General features: G+C 39.9%; 1 protein-coding gene and 1 pseudogene across 1 annotated transcript in view; both read left to right on the forward strand.

Annotated features, from left to right (window-relative positions):
* The window catches only part of LOC118856049, a 117234-nt pseudogene extending 96659 nt beyond the window's left edge, over nt 1–20575 (forward strand).
* NKAIN3 (sodium/potassium transporting ATPase interacting 3) overlaps nt 1–21907 on the forward strand; it is a 451267-nt gene that overhangs the window by 383480 nt on the left and 45880 nt on the right. The window lies entirely within an intron of this gene.

Here is a 21907-nt window from a genome sequence, read left to right on the forward strand (position 1 = left end):
AGGAAAATGATAAATGTTGGAAAAGATGGGGAAAAGGCTGGAACATTAATTCATTGTTGGTGGAGCTGTGAACTAATCCAACCATTCTGGAGAGCAATTTGGAGCTATGCCCTTTGAGCGTATAAAAATGTGCATACCCATTGACCCAGTAATATCACTTATAGGGCTGTATCCCAAAGAGATCATATAAGTGGGAAAAGGACCCACATGTACAAAAATATTTATAGCAGCTCTTTTTGTGGTGACCAAGAACTGGAAATCAAGGGGATGCCCATCAATTGGGGAATGGCTGAATATAATAGAATACTATTGTGCTATAAGAAATGATGAGCAGATGGACTTTGGGAAAACCTGGAAAGACTTATATACCAGAACCAGGAGAACATTATACACAGTAACAGCCACAGTATGCAGGGACTGATTTTGATAGACTTAGAGCTTCTCATCAATGCAAGGACCTAAAACATTTCCAAAGGACTCATGATAGAAAATGCCATCCACATCCAGAGAAAGAACTGTGGAGTCAGAATGCAGACTTTGGTTTTGTTTTCTTTTCTTTCTCATAGTTTCTCCCATTCATTATAACTCTTCTCTGCAACGTGACTAATGTGAAAATGTGTTTAATAGGAATGTATACATAGAACCCCTATCAGATTGCGTGCTGTCTTGGGGAGGGAGGAGAAGAAAATTTAAAACTTATGGAAGTTAATGTTGAAAACTGAAAATAAATAAATTAAATATTAAAAAATAAAATAAACATATATCAAGAGAGATTTTTTAAAAAGAAATTGAGAGTGAGAGTTTATGTAAACCATATATGTGGGTTACATAAGAATATGAATCATCTGTAGAGAAATGGTAATTAAACCTACAGGACCAGATTATTTGCCATTATAAAGAACCTAGGGGGAGGAGAGAAAAGGATCTAAGAAATAACTTTGGGGATGTGAGAAATAACTTTAGGGATATGATATGGATGATGAGATAGCAAAGGCAGTTCTTAAGGAACAGTACAACAGATAGTACAAGAACCAATGTCATGGAAACCCAGAGAAAAGAAAACATCTAGGAGAAGAAGGTAGGCAACAGTTTGAAATGTGGCAGGTGAGCTAGGAAGGTTGAAGACAGAGGAAAGACCATGAAATCTTGTAACTAAGATCATTGATCATTTTGGAGAAAGTTATTTCTGTTGAGTGATATCATTGGAAGCCAGGTTACAAAGGATTGAAAAAGGGGTAAGAAAAGAGAAAACAGAAGCAGCAAGGAGAGATAGCTTTTTCCAGAATTTTGTCTAAGAAAGGGAGTGGTGGATAGAGCACTAGCCCCAGAGTCAGGAGGACCTGAGTTCAAATCCAGCCCCAGACACTAGACCCTTACTAGCTGTGTGACCCTGGACAAGTCACTTCACCCCAATTGCCTCACCAAAAAAGGTGGTAGGGAGAATGATAGTTTGAGAGGAAAATAAGGAATAGTGAAGAGTTTTTAAGAATGGTGGAGAAATGCATGTTTAAAGACTATGAGTGGTACAGCTAGGTGGTGCAGTGAATAGAGTATTTAGGGTTTGGGGAGTCAGGAGGACCTGAGTTCAAATCCAATCTCTCAGAGATACTTACTGCCTGTGTGACCTTGGGCAAGCCACTTAACCCGGATTGCCTAAAAAAACTATAGAGAAGGAACCAGATGATAGGGAAGGGTCTAGGAAATGAGAGAAATGGAAGAGTATTGAGGATGTAATTTGCTCAGAAGAGAAAAGGGAATGAAATTAAGAACATGTGCAAGAGGAATTAGCCTTAAAGAGAAGAGCTGCCTTTCTGTCAGAGATTAGGGGAAAGGAAGATAAAGTGAGGTATGATATTATTCTTTAAAAACAGAAAATGTACTTTTGTCCCTGGTACAGATTAGAAATTGTGAAGGGCATCGTTGTTTGGAAAAAAAATTGATATGGGTTATTGATACCCCATATCAGAAGGGACACTTCCCCTAAACATCTCAATTTCTTGCCCTTCAAAAACTTAAGTGTTCTTTTATATAATGATATGTGATTATCTTAATATCCAATAGTTCATAGTAACATTTGGATCGTAGACAGAGCTAGGAGCAAACTATTCATTTTATAGATTTGGAAACTGAGGCCTAGAGAGGTTAAGGGTCCTAAGGCCTGACAGTGTGTGGTAGAGCCAGGTACTGAAGTCAGATACTCTGACTCCAAACCTAACCGTCCTCCTGTTGTAATGGCCCACAACGTGGTACTTTTTGCTGTTTTTTTCTTTTGGAGTGCTTCTCAGCACTAAGGCAATGAAGTGCCTTTGATTGAGTCGTGCCTTCATTTGAATCGAGTCTTTTGATTGAATCAAGAGTCTTTCATGACTTGCTTAAGTCACAAGAAAGCCTGTGTGTGTGTGTGTGTGTGTGTGTGTGTGTGTGTACTGTGTGGGTATTCTGAGGAATGCTATAAAATATACTGAATGACATGTTTTATTTAAGACTATGTGGCCACCTTCCTAATAAGTTATTATGTGATGGGATCACAAATTATAGTGCCTCTATTTGTTCCAGGATCCATGGCCATCTAGACTGTAAGGCCAAGGATCCCAGAGGGGTGGAATGTAATGGCAATCAAAGTGAGACTTTTTGCTGTCTTTTTCTTTTGGAGTGCTTCTCAGCGCTAAGGCAATCAAGTGTCTTCCTCTGATGGAGTCTTGCCTTTGTTTGAATCAAGAGTCTTTTATTGAATCAAGAGTCTTTGATGACCTGCTTAAGTCACAAGAAAGGCTCCTTAATGTTAATGCCTTCCCTCTGTTGATTGTCTCCAGTTTATTCTGAGTATATCTTGTTTATACATAGTCATTTGTATCAGTTGTATCCCCCATTAGATGTGGGATCCTTGTGACCAAAGACTGTTTCTGTCTTTCTTTGAATCCTCATTGCTTAGCTCACTGCCTGGCACATAGTAGGTGCTTTATAAATGCTAATTAACTAATTGACTGATGTACATGTTTCCCTGAATAGAATGTAAGTTCCTTGAGATCAGGAACTTTTTTGTCATTACATCCCCAGTGCCTTGCACACAGTAAGTGCTTAATAAATGTTTTTTTTTAATTACTGCTACTATAAACATGAATTTATCAAATGCCCATTCAACACAATAAGCATTTATTAAATACAGGCTCAATGATAGACACTATTCCCATTAAGATATCTTCAATCAAGATGCCCATCAAACCATATTTCTTCCTGCTCCTGGTTCCTACTCTGTAGAAGAATTCAAAACCTTTCATATTTTGAAGTGAATAGGTGCTTTCTGTCAGAATGCACACACTACCTACTGAACTTGAAGCATTGCATCTTTGAACTTCTACATCCCACCTGAACTGGACTGAGCTGCAATGCAGTTTTGGTGTTATAAATCATAATATAGCAAAATGAGCCACAAAACTGACCCTCCTCTATCCATTCAAGTATAGGTGGACCCTTCCACTACATGTAGACCAGAATTTCAGTAGGATCAACAATCAGCCCTATTGTCATTTGGGAATTTTTTCCCAAACTTCCTGAAATAAAAAATAATAAGAATCACCACAAAGAATCCTTTATACTTTTCTTTTTCTTTCCATTTTGACAGAACAATTAGATTACATGTTTTTTAATGATAACATGAGTTCATCCCTTTTTTGTTGCTGTTGGCTTGACCTGTGATTTCACTGAAGTAGGGAGCTCCCAGGGAAGAAGTCCATCTTCCAATGCAGATCAGCGACTTTTGTGCAACCTACACTCCTAGAAAGTTGTTTGGGGGTCCTGAAAAGTTTAGTGACTTGCCCATTGTCAGAAAGCCAGTAAGTCAGAGGTGGGACTGGAGCCCAGATTTTCCTTACTTTGATTCCAGTTCTCTATCCACTAGAATGTGCTGCATCCTATTATCTCACTGAACGTTCACCAGTTCCTAGAAACAGATATCATACTAGTAAGGTTTTACGAAACAGCCTTTAATGACTAGTCCTTTGCCATCATTGTTTTAATGTTGATGTTAATGATGACGATGATGTTTTGTTGGTGGTGTTGCTATTGTTGGTCCATTGTTTTCAAAGAGAACCAACTGCCTTTCTACGTGACACTCTACTGTCAATTTCCTCTTCACTATTGACACTGCCCAATATTAAACATAAACTCCTAAGACTACTCTTGGCCAGAGCTTGGTAAGGAATGAAAGCAAAGGATCTCAAGATTTAGAGTTGGAAGGGACCAGCTCAAATCTTGGTCTTATGACACCAAATCCAGCATTCTTTCCATAAAATAACCCTGCCTCTCCATCCTTCACATGGCTGGGAATCTTGGCAGTGGGTTGTTGGATAGCCTGGAAGGTCTATCCATTCTGGACCAAATCCAGTTAACCAGAAACTACTTTTTCATTATGTGACCTGCTCTATTCCTGACCTACTCAAAGAGGAGCCCTCCTTCAAAAGGGCAGAAACCATCCTATGACCACATTTACCAACTCTTCACACTTAACACCTTGTAATTACTTTATATTATGTGGGATGGAGGTAAAACCTCACTCTTGCAGATTCAATTCCCACATCTTTTACTTCCAGCCTATGTGACTTTGGGCAAACCACAACCTTTCTGAGCCTTTGCTTCTTCATCTGTGTAATGGGAATGAATAATATTGCTTGGGCTGCCTATATCACAAGGCTCGTAAGAAGATCAAATGAAATAAGATATGTTAAGGAGCTATGAAAATTACCAACTGCTATACAAATGTCAGATGTTATTATTATTTACCACCTTACAAACATGGAGGGGTCCATCCCATTCAAACAAGCTAATTCCAGATGTATGTGACATACATAATCATTTTAAAAAATAACCCTTCTTTCCCAAATATGTTTATGCTAATCTCATAAATTCATAAGCTCTTTTTAGTTTACATGGAAGGGTATTGTAATGTATAGAGATGAGGTTAGTCTCAGAAATAATAATATAGTAGCAAAATCTTGTCCTGATACAGCATCTTTCTTCCAAAGAACTCAAAACATCTTAACATATGGACCTAGTAGTTCCTAAACATGCTATTTCAACAGTTCCATGGAAAGATGATCAAGCGTTTGGACAATGAACATTTAATAAAGCCTGAGATGGACTGATCCATTTTAATGGATGCCTTTTATTTATTTTAAATAATTATCCCCATTTTCCAAGGACTTGCCACTAGAAAAAGTATTTTCCTGGCTAACTGAATATAGGGAAAATGAATCTCTTAGTGAAATCTCCTTGCATTTGGATCCCTCCTGAGAAGACTGGAAGAGCTGATGAGGCTGCAGAATATCTGCATCACAAAGGACCCTGGTTAAAAGTCTTATCAGACTTTAGGAACAAGTGGACCATTTGTTTTCCATTTTGAAGCTGTCCACACAAATGCTGCTTGTCTGCATAAGGGCAAGAAGTCCCCTGGGCTGGGAATAAATGGCATGCCGTCCGCCGTTGTGCATTTTTATGATCATCATTGAAAAAACAATTTTATTTCCATATTCATTAATTCATTTGGAGTCCAGGGTGCCAAGGGGACTCTTAGGAGGGTGAACCAAATGTCTTCAAATAATTTCAAGCTTCACTTGGCATAGGACCCTTCTGTAAGCAGGGAAAACTATGTCTGGTTGAGTCTGGAAGGGAAAGTATGAGCAGTTTGATTTAGACTAAAGCATGTTGGATATTCTTTGGGATGGACACCATCCTCCTCTGTGACTGAAATAAATGAGAAGCTGGTCACTTTTGGGTCCTCTGCATTGTGTGGGTCCCAGATTTCTCCTTTGCTGTGCATGCAGGAAAAAACAGATGGGCTTGGGTGACAGTTGCATCGAAAAGGGCTCCAGGGAGACATGCAGAGAGAAATGTATCGCCACAGCATTGTTTGATGACAGTGCGCACCTGCTGCCTGTTCTTTAGCCTCAGCTAGAATGGACTGGCAAACTATTTGGAAAGTAGGGCTAAAGTACTGCTAGGAAACACCATATGCAAAGGATGGGGACTTTCACTCTTTAAAAGAATTGCACAAGATTTTAATCCCTTTAAAGGACAAGTGACAGAGTGGTGGCTACTATTAATGCCTTCAACTTCTCTCTCCTCAGCACCATTCACCCTTCCTCCACACTCTGTGGCCCCCATGCCGATAAAGCACAAAAGAATACACACACTGAGGCTTCCTGTGAATGACATTGTCATAGCTATAACTGGGGAAACTTGGGGGGCTGGGGAAAGCTTCACCAAATGGGCCCAGGATAAGCAATATGAATTGCACCCTCAAACAACTTTTTAAAGACAAATTTTATTGAAGAGCTATCATGTGGAAGAAGAATTAGATATATTCTGCTTGAATCTGGGGGGCATAATTAGAAATATTAGGTGGATATTGTAAAGCAGCAAATTTCGATTTGTTGTCAGGAAAAACGTCTTTAAAATTATGGCTATCCATAGGTACTGCGCTGCCTCTGGGGATGGTTGGTTTCCCTTCTCTGGAGGAGCAATTGGAGTCCTTTAAACAGAGGCATGGCCCCTTTTGGGGTATGCTATTGAGGGGATTTCTTTCACACTTTCATACATGAGTTGAACTAAATGGCTACTGAAGCCCCTTCCAACTCTCAAATTCTGATTTTGTAACTGGTCCAATTCTGCACAGTTTTATAGCCCTTTGGGCATAGTTCCAAATTTTTCTCCAGAATGGTTGCATCAGTTCACAACTCCACCAGCACTGCATTAATGTTCCAATTTTCCCACATCCCCTCCAATATGTCATTTTCCTTTTCTGTCTTAATAGCCGTTCTGATAGGTATGAGTGGTACCTCAGAGTTATTTTAATTTGCATGTCTTTAGTCAATAGTATTTTAGAGCATTTTTTCATATGTCTATAGATAACATTGATTTCTTTGTCTGAAAACTGCCTGTTCATATCCTTTGACCATTTATCAATTGGGGAATGACTTGTATTCTTGTAAATTCTAATCAGTTCTCTATATATTTGAAAATGAAATTTATCAGAGACATTTGCTATAAATTAATTTCCCAACTTTCTGCTTTCCTTCTAATCTTGGTTGTATTGGTTTGTTTGTGCAAAACTTTTTTAATTTAATATAATTAAAACTGTCCATTGTACATCTAGTAATTGTCCCTATCTCTTGTTTGGTCATAAATTCTTCTCTTCTCCATAGATTTGACAGATAAACTACTGCTAGCTCTTCTAATTTGCTTGTGGTATCACCCTTTATATTTAAATCATGTATCCATCTTGACTTGATCTTGGTATATATTGTAAGATACTAGTCTATAACTCGTTTCTGCCACACTGTTTTCCAGTTTTCCAAGCAGTTTTTATCAAATAGTAAGTTCTTGTTCCAAAAGCTGGATTCTTTTCATTTATCAAACAGTATGTTACTATGGTCATTGACTACAGAGTTTTGTGTACCTTTTCTATTCCTCTGATTCACCACTTTATTTTTTAGCCAGTACCAGATAGTTTTGATGATTATCACTTTATAATACAGTCTGAGATCTGGTACAGCTAGGCCACATTTCCTTCACACTTTTTTTCCATTAATTCACTTGATATTTTTGATGTTCATCCAGATAAATTCTGTTACTATTTTTTCTAGCTCTATAAAATAACATAATAGTTTGATTGGTATGGCACTGAATAAGTAAATTAATTTATATAGAATTGTCATTTTTATTATATTAGATCGGCCTACCCATGAGCAATTGATATTTTTCCAATTGTTTAGATCTGACTTTGTGTGAAAAAGTGTCTTATAATTATGTTCATATACTTTCTGGGTTTGTCTTGGCAGGTAGACTTTCAAGTATTTTATATTGTCTACAGTGATTTTAAAATGGAATTTCTCTTTCTTTTTTATTACTTTTTTTTAATTTATTTTTTCACTTTTAATTTCTATTTATAGTTTTCAACATTCATTTCCACAAGATTTTGATTTACAGATTTTCTTCCCATCTCTACCCTCCTTCCCATGCCAAGATGGTATGCATTCTGATTACCCCTTTCCCCCTTCTGCCCTCCCTTCTATCACCCCACTCCCCCCTCCGTATCTCTTCCCCCTTATTTCCTTGTAGGGCCACATAGATTTCTATACCCCATTGCCTGTATATCTTATTGCCCAGTTGCATGTGAAAACAATTTTTAACATTTGTTTTTAGAATTTTGAATTCCAAATTCTCTCCCTTCCTCCCTTCTCACCCCCCTCCCTGAGAAGGCAAGCAATTCAATATAGGCCACACGTGTATTGCCATGCAAAACACCTCCATAATAGTCATGTTGTGAAAGACTAACTATATTTCCCTCCATCCTATCCTGTCTCCCATTTATTCAATTTCCTCCCTTGACCCTGTCCCTTTTCAAAAGTGTTTGCTTTTTACCACCCCCTCCTCCAATCTGTCCTCCCTTCCATCATCACTCCCCTTATATCCTTCCCCCCTGCTATCCTGCAGGGTAAGACACCCAATTGAGTGTTCTGTTATACCCTCCTTAAGCCAAATCCGATGAGAGTCACTTATTCCCTTTCACCTATCCCCACTTCCTTTTCACTACAACAGCCTTTTCTTGCCTCTTTTATGTGAGATAATCCACCCCATTCTATCTCTCTCTTTCGCCTTCTCCCGATATATTCCTCTTTCACCCCTTAATTTTTTTAGATATCATCCCTTCATATTCAACTCACCCTGTGCCCTCTGTATATATATATATATATATGTACATACATATATATGTGTGTGTGTGTATGTATGTATATGTATGTGTATGTGTATGTATGTATGTATGTATGTATGTATATTCCCTTCAACTACCCTAGTACTGAGAAAGGTCTCATGAGTTACAAATACCATCTTTCCATATAGGAATATAAATAGTTCAACTTTAGTAAGTCCCTTATGATTTCTCTTTCCTGTTTACTTTTTCATGCTTCTCTTGTTTCTTGTATTTGAAAGTCAAATTTTCTATTCAGCTCTGGTATTTTCATCAAGAATACTTGAAAGTCTTCTATTTCATTAAAAATCCGTATTTTGCCCTGAAGCATTATACTCAGTTTTGCTGGGTAGGTGATTCTTGCTTTTAATCCTAGCTCCTTTGACCTCCAGAATATATCCCAAGTCCTTCAATCCCTTAATGTAGAACCTGCTAGATCTTGTATTATTCTGATTGTGTTTCCACAATACTCAAATTGTTTCTTTCTGGCTGCTTGCAATATTTTCTGCCTGACCTGGGAACTCTGGAATTTGGCTACAATATTCCTAGGAGTTTTCCTTTTGGGATCTTTTTCAAGAGGCAATCGGTGGATTCTTTCTATTTCTATTTTACCCTCTGGTTCTAGAATATCAGGGAAGTTTTCCTTGATAATTTCTTGAAAGATGATGTCTAGGCTCTTTTTTTGATCATGGCTTTCAGGTAGTCCAATAATTCTTAAATTATCTCTTCTAGATCTATTTTCCAAGTCAATGGTTTTTCCAATGAGATAGTTCGCGTTGTCTTCCATTTTTTCATTCTTTTGGTTCTGTTTCATAATTTCTTGATTTCTCATAAAGTCATTAGCTTCCATTTGCTCCATGCTAATTTCTAAGGAATTATTTTCTTCAGTGAGCTGTTGGACCTCCTTTTCTGTGTGGCCAATTCTGCTTTTTAAGGCATTCTTCTCCTTATTGGCTTTTTGTTCCTCTTTTGACATTTGGGCAAGTGTATTTTTAAGGTGTTATCTTCAGTGTTTTGGGGCGGTCTCCTTTAGCAAGCTATTGACTCTTTATTTTCATGCATCACCCTCATTTTTCTTCCAAATTTTTCCTGTACTTCTCTTACTTGATTTTCCAAATCCTTTTTGAGCTCTTCCATGGCGTGAGACCAATTGATATTTTTCTTGGAGGTTTTTGATATAGGATCTTTGATTTTGTTGTCTTCTTCTGGCTATATGTTTTGATCTTCTTTGTCACCAAAGTAAGATTCTATAGTCTGAGTTTTTTTTACTCTATCTACTCATTTTCCCAACCAATTACTTGACTTATGAGGTCTTTGTCATGTTATGACCACTCCCAGAGTGGAGAGTGCTCTGTCCCAAGCTTTAGGGTTTTTTGCGATGCTATTTTCAGAGTTACTTTTACGTACCTGTAAATTTTCAGTTCTTCTGAGGTGGTATGATCCAATAAGAGGTGTTTATTCCTCTTCTGGCCTGTTCTCTGTTCTGTGAGTGACCTCAAGCACTCTTTTCTGCCTTGTTACTGCCAGGAAGACTCCCTCTCCACAGCCACTACAAGCTCTGCCACACCAGCTCTCTTCCTCCCCAACACCACCAACTAGGACTTCAACTTAGATCCAGGCAGAGCAAAGCAAGAGAATCCTGCCTCAGTGCCAGCAAAGTGATTCCTGCACTCCTGCTCTGATCAGCCACTTGCTTCCTCCCACCCTCTGTGGGCCTGGGGCTCTGGAAATAGTCACCACCACTGCCACTGCTGCTGCAACCACCTCTGCTGCCCAGGGATGGGGGTGCAGCCAACAGAATTTTCCCAGTGACCTGCTAAGTTGTCTTTGGTGTTTGTGGGTTGAGAAGTCTGAAACTACCACAGCTCAGTGATTCAGTGCCCTGAGGCCTGCTCCTTGCCATCTGCTGCAGCCTGGTCTGTACCGGCAGGCTGGACTGTGCTCCGCTACCAACACAATGCGATAGACCCATTCCAGTGACCATCCAGGCCATCTTCGGTTGGAAAATTGTTTCACTTCATCATTTTGTGGGTTCTGTAGCTCTAGAATTCATTTAGAGTCATTTTTACAGGTGTTTGGAGGGATTTGGGGGAGAGCTCAAGCAAGTTCCTGTTTTCACTCTGCCATCTTGGCTCCACCCATTTCTCTTTCTCCTAAACGGAATTTCTTCTTGCTGGACTTTCTTTGGTAATATATAAAAATGATGATGATTTAGGTAGGTTTTTTTATATCTTGCAACTTTTGCTGAAGTTGTTAATTATTTCCACTAGTTTTTTAGTTGATTATCTAGGATTCTCTTAGTATACCAGCATATCATCTGCAAAGACTAATAGTTTTGTTTCCTCTTTGCCTTTTCTAATTCCTTCAATTTCTTTTTCTTCTTTATTGCTATAGTTAACATTTCTAGTACAATACTGAATAATAGTGGTGATACTAGGCATCTTTGCTTCACCCCTGATCTTATTGGGAAAGCTTCCGGCTTATCCCCATTACAAATAATGTTTGCTGATGGTTTTAGATAGATACTACCCATCATTTTGAGGAAAGCTCCATTTATGGATATGTTCTCCAGTATTTTTAATAGGAATTGGTGTTGTGCCTTGTCAAAAGTTTTTTCTGCATCTATTGAGATAATCATATGATTTCTGTTGGTTTTGTTATTTATATGATCAATTATCCTGATAATTGTCCTAATATTGAACCAGTTCTGCATTCCTGGTATAAATCCCACCTGGTCATAGTATATGATCCTTGTGATATATTGCTGTAATCTCCTTGCTAATATTTTATTCAAAATTTTTGCATCAATATTCATTAGGGAAATTGGTCTATAGTTTTCTTTCTCTGTTTTGGCTCTTCCTGACTTAGGTATCAGCACCATAAAAGGAATTTGGCAGAATGCCTTCTTTGATAGGCTAAATATATTAAGCCAAAAGATTTGATGTTCTCCTTACTCTGAATTTCAGTGTATATTTTCATATAACAATTCCAACATTGAAAATTTTTCATTTTGATTATGGTAAAGAAAGTAGGACTTTGAGAAGAAAAAAAAATTCCTCCCAAGAGTGATAGTGAGAAGTATTACTCACTTTGGAGATATTGGGTCAAGTTAACAGAAGTCAGATAAGTAGATTATGATTTTGAAATCATTTTCAGTTTAGATTTTTACACCACAGGATACTCAAATATTCAAACAGATCTCTGATGTCATTGGTATGGATGTTCCATCCACTGATGTATATCCCAGACTTTCTATGTGACTCTTGGCCATGTCCTTCCATATGCTTAAGACAGAGACTCTACCACGTGTACTGGTGGCCTTCCTTACTTTCTCCTGACAGTGCAAAAGTACAAGCAGGCTTTCCACTGCCTATCCTTCATTCTTGTTTGATTGATATGGGACGGGATGATGAATTCATACCCATAGGGTGAAGATTAGGTAAGATTTTGAGTTCCTTCAAGTTTCTCATTGCCACAAATCTTTCAGCGTGCTTTACCCCAAATTTGCCTACTTCATCCAGGTCTTCCAGGTTCTCAGTATCTTTACACTTTTCCTTGGAGGTCCAAGCTTACTACTCCTATCAGTCCCTCTTCCCCTTCTGTCCCAAGTGTCTTGGGTATCTGTGATATCTGTGCCATTCTTCTTGCCCCTTCCTTCCCATCAAAACAATTTGTTCTAGGTGCCATTACCTCAGGTATGTGTTCTGTTGTGTTGTAATGGATGGTAATAGAAAATCAGAAAACTAATCCCTTTCATGGAATCATAGGTTCCTGAATTTAGAGTTGGATGAGACGTTAGGGTCATACAGCCCAACTCCCTCATTTTACAGCTAAGAGAACTGAAACTCAAAAAGGTTAAATGATTTGCCCTAGGTCATTCAGGAAGGAACATTGTCTAGACTTGAACCGAACAAAGCCTTTTGATTCCAAATCCAGTATGCTCTTTCTACTGTACAGAATCTGGAAATTTTCATGGTAATATATTTCTTTGGTATCCCCTCAAATAAAAGATTATTTTATCAGTATGTACAAAAATTATTCATAGTAGTACTTCCTTTTTTGGCAAAAAACTGGAAACAAACAGCATATCCATCGATTGAGGAATAGCTAAATAAATTGGAGTATATGAATATCATTCCTCCATAAAAAAGAATGTATATGAGGAATTCAGAGGAAAATGGGAAGGCTTATTATGAACTAAGGCAGAATGAAGTAAGCAGAACTGGGAAAACAACATGCAGCAGCCAAATCTCAATGAAGTCTGCTCAAGCAGATTTGATGGGGGAAAAAGAAAGTGGGCAGGGAGTTTCAGCCACTTCCATTGCTCTAATTCTAAGCATAACAAGCAGGAAAGCATAAAGACCTAATCGATAGCTGCTAATCCCAAATTCATTCAGAGCGTGTGCAATACACAATTTCACTTCCCACACAGAGAACTTCATGGGATTTAGATCTGGAAATGTCCTCAACCACTTCAGTTCACAATGGTAAGTGAGCCTGAATTCTAAGTCAATTCCATTCCAATGTGGCCCTCTTTCCACTATGCTATACTGCTTCTTCTGGAAGCCTTCACAGGCCAGTAATCAAGGCCCAGGTTCACCTAGGTCCTAATTCCAGACCCTTTTGTTGGGGAGAAAGAAAAGCCCAATACCTTCAAAAGAAGGCATGGCTAAGAAACTTAAGCATGTGTTACTGCACAGACCAGTCATACAGATATCAGGCCTCCCTTTGGAGAGATGCTCCTAAGGGAGCCTGGTTACCTACACAACAACAACAACATGGGAGAGGGTTTTTTAAAAAATCCCCAACAGTGTTCAGTCCCTGGAGGAAGGATAAAACCCAGAATAAGTGTTCTAGTTACTTATCAGAATTAAATTAATCATAAAAGTAGCCTCTCCTTCATTTACTGGGGGAGAGGAGAAGAACTTGGGAAAGCGTCAGATTGGAATGTCAAATGGGGTTTTCCAAGGAGAACCCTCTAAAATATGTAATATAGTCAGTGTGCTTAGCAGTTTGTAACCTGACATCACTTGGGGAGTCTATCCTGCAGGCAGGGGTCACATAAAGGGACTAGGAAAGAATTGAGCTCTGATCCAGTAGGGCCCAAAATCACAGAATTACAGAATTGCAAGAGACTTCAGGTGATACCTGGTCCAACCCATAATTAAAAAGGAATTCCCTCCCCAACATGTGTGACATATAGCTGTGCAGCCTGTGGTTGAAGATCTTCAGGGATGCCTCCTGAGGCAGACCATTCCACTTTTGCCTGGTGCTGTAATAAAGTTTTATTTGTTTGTTTGTTTTACATCAAACTTAAATCTCTCTTTTTGCAAAATTTGCCTCCTGTTTGCTCCTTGTTTTCCCAGTGGAATCTTCTCCTCCCCCAGTCTCCTCTCTTTTTCAGTTCCAAAGTTCATGTGCAGATCTGATCTACACATGACATGATCTCCAGCCACTTTAAAAAAAAAGGTAGGGGCAGAAGACATTCTTGGGAATACTCTTATTCATTTCCCTTTCTCCATACAAATGCTGATCATTTGGGTCTGGACAAGCACCATTCTTTTAAATCTACTTCCATGCAATTTGTATGCAAGCAGATTAACATTGGCTTAAACTAGGAAGAAATGAAGGGAACGAATCTCTCAGACCTCAGCATCTTCAGGAAAGAATCAGAGCCCAGAACCACCCCTCAAAGTCCTTTGCTTCCTACGAACTGGCAGCCAAACAAGCTGCCTTCCCTCACTGGTGACTTGGCACCAAAGAAGTTGGTCTACCATCTAGGCAAGATGGTGCCATCTCTTACCCATTCAATACTCCACCTTTCGCTGCATCAGGGGAGACCGGGCATCACATTACCGAAGCTCTGTGTGATTTTTTTTTACATGTTAACTATGGGCAGATAAAACCAGTCTGTCCAGGATAAAAAAGGCATGTTGGATTCCAGATCTAAATTCCATCTGGCTGAGTGGGAATGAGTTGAGGTCCTTGTGTGTGCACTGTGTAAGAGAAGTAGGGTCATGGTAGACTGGGAAAAGTCAGAGAGCCAGACCTGCTATAAATGTGAATGTGTTTTTGTTTACTGTAGAGGTCAGGGGTTTTCTTAAACCACACTGACACTTCCCCTCTGGAAAGCTGAATATAAGCTCATTCAAGGGTGGAACAAGTAAAACATTTTCCCCTAAAGGGACAGAGGTAGCCCTCTAACATCAACCCATATAAGTTGGTGATCTTTCTGGAAATACCTTTGCTGCCAATCCCTGACTGACGAAAAAGAGAGGATAGGGGAGGCAGGAAATAGGGGTCCATTGTTTCTCTAACTCAGGTGATTTTTGTTGATTCTGACACCTTCTAACATGATCAAAATCACCTTAGGGTAGTACAAAAACATGGGGCTAGTTTGCCACTGAAAACCAATAGGTACTGCCCTTTCTTTGGTCTTCTCAACAAGCTAACACTTAGGATTTACATTGTCGATTGTTCCTTTTTAAAAAGAAAGCTAAAGCAATCTCTGAATTCAAACCTTCCTCCTGCTTCAGACTGGCTCTACCACTCAGTGGTCTGTAGGCTACTTCTAGGGCTGGGTTTCTGCAAACCTCTCACCCTGGGAATTAAAAGGAAAGACAAACACCCAATGGAGGGGGAAAAGCATGATGTGCACAATTTGGTTCCCCTGCCTCTCTTTTTTTTTTCTTTTTTAAAAAACCCTAAGTGAACGACAGGATCACCACAATTCCCAACTATCAGAGAAAGAGCTGCACTGAGCTGCACACTGTAGGTGTACAGGAGAATTAACAAAATTAAGCAAGCTGGGTTTGATTCATAAAGGGCAACAGACATTTCCCAAGATAGTGTAGTTCATGTAGGGAGTGGAGACAGGGACAGGCATGAAGTAGAGAGAGAGGAAAGGAGTGGGGAGGATATTGTCTTTAGCCCAAAGTGCAGGAAACTGTGGGAGAAGGAGACAGATGATGGACACAGTATAGCCTGCTCTACCACTGACATGGCAGTGCATGACTGGGCTGGTTTAACTTCAGAGTTTTACATAATCAACCTGCAAAATCCACTTATTTTCCTTCTGACTGATAAAAGTGAGTTTGTGAAAGAACAAATGAAAGACATTAGTAAATCTAACAAACTTTTGGCCCAATGGGGTCAAACTAAAATTAAAATTAATAGTCTCTCTCTCTCTCTCTCTCTCTCTCTCTCTCTCTCTCTCTCTCTCTCTCTCTCTCTCTCCCCTCCCTCTCTCTCCCTCCCCCTCTTTCTCCCTCTCCCTCCCTCTCCCTCTCCCTCCCTCTCCTCTTTTTCTTTCTTTTTCATTAGACTGATTGTTTCATCAGTAAAATGAATTCCTGGAATGAAAATGCCCTCCACTGACCCAGATTAGAAACTCACTGGTTGTTTAAGTCTTAGGAAAATCAGCTAGGGCACTGAGGGTCTCTAACGGCCCATCTTCAACACCATCAATGCAAAAAAATAAAATGCAAAGAGGCAAAAAATCATAAAACTTCAAAGAAAGAACATCTACAGTTTTCCTTTCATTTCATAGACGGAAAGACCAAGGACCAATGGCTTGCCCAAGGCCTCAGAATGTCTATAACCAAACTGAGTGGGATTAGTGTCCAAGTCCCTTGACTCAACTAGTATTCTTCCCACTGAACCATCCTACAAAGCTGGCAAAATTTAACAAAGAATAGAAATGAAAAGAAGCTAGACTAGGCAGTATAGATAGCCACAACAATGTAAATGAAAAAGACAATAAAATGAAGTCAAACTTTCCATATGCTGTATTAAGCAATCTTATATATTAAGAAATGACTATCATGTAAAAATGATTGGCATCAATGAATCAGTAGCAGCAGCAACATTATCAAAGATTAGCTTCAAAGCTGTTAGGCAGCTAGTAAGCACAGTGGATAGAGAGCTAAAGCTGGAGTCAGGAAAGCCAAAGTTCAAATCTAGCCTCAGTCACTTACTACAGCTGTGTGACCCTGGGCAAAGTCACTTAACCTCCCTCTGCCTCAGTTCCCACAACTGTAAAATGGGTATAAAATTAGCACATACCTCACAGAGTTGTTATTTGGGTCAAATGAAATAAATTTATAAAGTGCTTAGCACAGAGCCTGACACATAGTAGGTGAGTGATAGATGCTTATTTCTTTCCCGTCTTCAAAATAGTCATGGTATTAAGAAAGCTCCAATGTGCTAGTCACCTAATATGTTACTTTATGCTTTAACCATATTATACTATAAATCCATTAAGAAAGTCTTTGAAGTCTGATCTGAACACTTTGGATTTCAGGAAAACTGATAAAGAAAGTATTTTTCGACTAGGAAGAGGATAGGATCTTTCCATGCTCCCTCAAATCATATCGAAAATTCTATGTACAAATAAGTCTAGCCCTGCTTGGGTTATTCTCTCAGAGTATTATCAGGGATGAGAATTTCATTCATTATATTTAACCTCATGGCATCCCATCCTAAGGCTCATACTATATCAGCCATGACTCACTGCTTTGATTCCATCTTAATAATATACATCCTGAACAACAGAACACCCTCCCCCGCCCTTTATTTTTAAAAGTTCTGGTATCTGCAAATGTGAAAATAAACTAATCAATCCCCTACACAAACTCCACAGGCAAACTAATCAATTCTGTCTACAAACTCTTCATGTAAAATCTAATCATGTTCTCCTATACAGCCCAGTGGGAAGCTGGCGTCTAATGTTATTTCCCTTGCATTCCCCAAATACATCAAAGAAGATGGGCTTGATGGAGCCAGATTTTGAAGGTAAGGTAGGAGGAAAGAGAGGAGAAACACCCTGAATGAGACAGCAGCTACCTGCCTCTAATGGGAAAGAAAAGGATATCTTCAAGATTAATGTCTCTCTCAAAGCTTTATTAAAACCAGGGATGATCAGGGTAATTATCCCTTAGATGATTTACATCATGTGGGTTTCCTGTTGGCTAATATGCCTCTGGATCTATTTCTTGGCGCCAAGCAGAGGGCCAACAGGGGCTATTTCAGCTCAGATGCTGAGAAACCATGAACCACACAACAATCAGCCCTTGGCAAATTGGTGATTAACATGATGGCTAGACAGGTTTGCATGAGCATAACATTATTAATTAAATAGCAGTTTAGTTAATCAAGATAGCAAAAGTAATTTGCCAGGATAAATATTTTATTAATGCACCTATCAATAATATAAAAGTAAAGCAGAAATTTCAATTAATTTGTTTGTAATAACATTAAGGTTATGGCTAGGGAAAATCTCTTTGAGGACCTGCAGACAGAGAGCTGGATTTAAGACTTACGCTATGGTGTGTCTTTGCCTTATTTCCTGCTAATGTTACTGTACATTTCTGATGCACGGTGAAAATTCTTCGTCATCACCTTTCAAGACAACAATAGTGTTCATTAAAGTGAAATTTTAAGGAACTTGGAACCTTGAGGAAGTTAATTCCATATTGCTTCATTTTTCTTCTGATGGAAATTTCCATATTAAATTTGTAAAAGAAAATTGTTCACATGAGGGAGGACAGAGCAGAGAAAGGAACTGCCTGCTGTCACTGAGATAAAAAAAGCTACAACTTCCCTCCTGTCTATCAAAAGGACTTTGCTTATACCACTTGTTATGGTAAAGAAGAAATAAATAAATTCCCCAGCTCCTCTCAGGCTAAACAAGTCATTTCAGAAAAACTACTTGTTCAACAAATGCTTTTTGAGTGTCTACTATGTGCTAAGCACTGTACTAGGCTCTGAAGATATAAAACTAAAATGGAAATGTCCCTGCCTTCAATATGCTTACATTCTGTGGTGAGAGATAATACATAAATAAATAAGCATATATGTATAAATGTAAAAGTACATAATTTTATAAACACACACACGTGTTTGTATGTATGTATGTATCTGTGTGTATATGTGTGTTTGTATAGTCATGCCTGTGGACCTAGTATAAGTATATACAAAATAAATATAAGATACATTTTGGGGGAGGGAGACAATAGCTGGGTAGAGGGAGGTCAGGAAAACTTTAATGTAGAAGGTGTTGCTTTAAGTAGAATATTGATGAAAATAAAGAATTCTAAGGGGCTAGATAAGATGAGATTTCATTCCAGGTATGGGGCCCATGCAAAGGCCCAAACACAGGACATGTCTTATCATGATGAGGGTACACATGAAAGTCAGTTTGACTACATTGAAGAGTGAGGGAAGGCGGGTGGAAGTATAATATTAAGAAGGTAGGTTCAGGCCAGATTTTGAAGAACTTTAAAAGTCAAATGTGGAAATTTATTATTATTGTTGTCATTAATCTAGAAGCCATAGAGTTTATTGAGCTTATGAGTTACATGGTTAGAAGTATACTTCTAAAAAATCACTTTGGTAACTATTTGGAGGATGGATTGTCAAGGGAAAACACTTGAGGAAGGAAAGTTTGCATTTTTGAATTAGTCCATGGCTTTCATATGGTAGTAGAAGTAAACGAGAAGAATTCTATTTGTGTGTCTGTGTTGTGTGTGTGTGTGTGTGTGTGTGTGTGTGTGTAAGTAAACCTCTTGAAAAAGTATCAAAATTAGCTTCTTCTTTCTATATGCCAATGTGTACCTGTTGTCTTATTCCTAGACAGTCCTACCAATTTTCTTTTCTACCCATAATGCATATTCTCCTTCAAAAGATCTGTGATGGGGGAGCCGACAGAGGCTCGAAGGTGGAGCCCAGAGCCCGCGGCTCGAGAGTGGGGTCCCGGAGCCGCCGCGAGACACCCGTGCGGGCGGGCGGGGTAGGGAGGGACTCGGATCCCTGGGTGCGTCTCCCCCGCCCCGCGCTCCAGGGGGGGTGCCTCGTGAGGCTGGGGGACCAAGGCGGAGATCAGTGATCTGGGCCGGCAGATCGAGCTGCTGCGCTCAAGGAGAGCGAGGTCAAGGCTCTGTGCGCCAGGGCCAGAGAGATCTTGATGGAGGAGAGCAATGTACAGAGGGTGGACTCCCCCGTCACGGTGTGTGGGGATATCCATGGACAATTCTGTGATCTCAAGGAGCTGTTTCGAGTGGGTGGTGATGTCCCTGAGACCAGCTACCTCTTCATGGGGGACTTTGTGGACAGAGGCTTTTACAACGTTGAAACATTCCTGCTGCTGCTTGCCCTTAAGGTCCGGTATCCTGACCGCATCACTCTGATTCGGGGGAACCACGAGAGCAGGCAGATCACGCAGGTCTATGGCATCTATGATGAGTGTTTGCGAAAGTATGGCTCGGTGACCGTGTGGCGCTACTGCAGAAATCTTTGACTACCGCAGCCTGTCCGCCATCATTGACGGCAAGATCTTCTGCGTGCATGGGGGCCCTCTCCCTCTATCCGGACCCTGGACCAGATGCGGACGATTGACCGGAAGCAGGAGGTGCCTCATGATGGGCCAATGTGCGATTTGCTCTGGTCTGACCCCGAAGGCACGACAGGCTGGGTTGAGTCCCCGAGGAGCTGGCTACGTGTTTGGCAGTGATGTGGTGGCACAGTTCAGTGCTGCCAATGACATTGACATGATATGCCGGGCTCACCAGCTGGTGATGGAAGGCTACGAGTGGCACTTCAATGAAACTGTGCTCACCATGTGGTCAGCACCCAACTACTGCTACCGCTGCGGAAATGTGGCAGCCATCTTGGAGCTGGATGAGCACCTCCAGAAAGACTTCATCATTTATCTTTGAAGCTGCACCCCAGGAAACCCGGGGAATCCCTTCCTAAAAGCCAGTGGCTACTTCCTGTGACCCCACCCAAGCCCCTCCCACCTTTACTCCTCTCCCCAGCCTCAACATTCTTTAGACCACTGTTACTCTGTCCTTCGCTGTTCCTGTTGCCACCATCTGCAGGACAGGGTGTCCCACGGTGGGGGCTATTTCCCCGTCTCCTCCTTAGGATCTCAGAGGACACTGGGAGAGCAGAGGAGCCTCTCCCATTCTGTGTTCTGTCCTAGGCTGAGGTCAGGGGGCAAGGAGGACAACCTTTGATCCAATTTCCTCCTCCCCCAGATTCTTTGTTTTGAAGTTTCTAGTAATTTTTTTCTGGTTTTCTCTTTTTTGTTTGCTTGTTTGTTTTTAGATAAAAACTTTGGGAAAAAAATGAAAAAAAATTCTAATAAAGAAAATGAAAAAAAAAAAGATCTGTGATGTCACTGACATGGGGTTTCTCTCCACCAAGGCAGAACACATCCCTCTGATTCAGACCTCAATAAACTGTCTTTGTGAATTTCCATGGCCAAAAGAAAATAACTTCATGGTAAACTTTATGAAAAGGAACTTTCAAAATTAGATTGGCATTGATGGGTTGAAAAGCATCCAGAGTAGAACAACCAGGGCCTTGAGTCCATGCCATGTGAGGATCAACTACAAGTAGAGATGCTAGATAGCCTCTAGAAGAGAAAACTTAATGGGGATATGATTTTCCTTGTTGTGGTGGTTGTTGTTCAGTTGTCCCAGTCATGTCTTACTCTTCATGACCCCATTTGGGTTTTTCTTGGCAGAGATACTAGTATGGTTCACCATTTCCTTCTCCAGCTCATTTTACAGATGGGAAGACTGAGGCAAACAGGGTTAAGTGACTTGCCTGGGATCACAAAGTTAGTAAGCGTCTGAGGCTAAATTTGAACTCGGGTCTTTCTAATTCCAGGCCCAGCACCACCTATGGGCCCTTGGGGTATGTTAGCTTTCTTCAAGTACTTAAATGGTGGTAGAGTAGAAGAACAATTTTACTTGACCCCGGCAGGAACAACTGAGAGCACTGGGTGAAAGTTATATAGGAGCAGGCTGACTAAAGATCCAAAAGAGGAATAGGCTGCCTTTAGAGGTAATGGTTTCCCTCTAATTAGAATTCTTCATGCAAAAGCTAGAGGTGAGGATTCTATTGGAGGGTAAGGATTGGACAAGATGAATACCCACCGTGGTTCCTTCCAGGTTTAAAGTTCCATGATTCTATGATTCTGTTCTTGAATGATGGTGAGCACTTAAAGCATTTGTAGTTTGGCAAAACATGTCAAATTTTGTGTTCCACTGGCTTCAAGCAATCCAGGTTACCTTCAAATATGAAGATGCTTTGAGGAAGTATGTTAGTTATTCATAATTTCAAATGTTCAGCTCATTAGAGTCTATCCCACCCCAC

Source organism: Trichosurus vulpecula, chromosome 1, assembly GCF_011100635.1.
Source record: "Trichosurus vulpecula isolate mTriVul1 chromosome 1, mTriVul1.pri, whole genome shotgun sequence".
Taxonomy (NCBI): Eukaryota; Metazoa; Chordata; class Mammalia; order Diprotodontia; family Phalangeridae; genus Trichosurus; species Trichosurus vulpecula.